The sequence below is a fragment of the Lipotes vexillifer genome, unplaced genomic scaffold, assembly GCF_000442215.2.
Source record: "Lipotes vexillifer unplaced genomic scaffold, Lipotes_vexillifer_v1.1 scaffold184, whole genome shotgun sequence".
Lineage (NCBI taxonomy): Eukaryota > Metazoa > Chordata > Mammalia > Artiodactyla > Lipotidae > Lipotes > Lipotes vexillifer.
Window position 1 is genome coordinate 579,215 of NW_006783561.1, and position 363 is coordinate 579,577.

Here is a 363-nt window from a genome sequence, read left to right on the forward strand (position 1 = left end):
AGTACATTAAAAAAAAAAAAAGGATTTATAGCTTCTCTCAGGAAACAATCCATGGTAACAATGGGCCACATTCCTAGCTGGCATCAGGGGCTATTGCTGAGCGGTGCTGCCCTCCGCGGCTGGGCCGAGGTCTCCAGTTCAGCACCAGCCCCCAGGCATCAGTCACTGCCGCTCCGTTCAGGGTCTGAGCAGCTCCCTTTCGTGTCAGTGTTTGGGCTCATCCTCTCACCTGTGGAGTTCAGGAGCCCGAATGGTCAAAAGAGCCCTTCCAAGTTACAACAGTGACGCAAGAGCTACTTTCCCCATTTGAGAGTCAATTTATAGAAGTTAGCCCGCAGGGAACACAGAGGCGCGACAGGAATG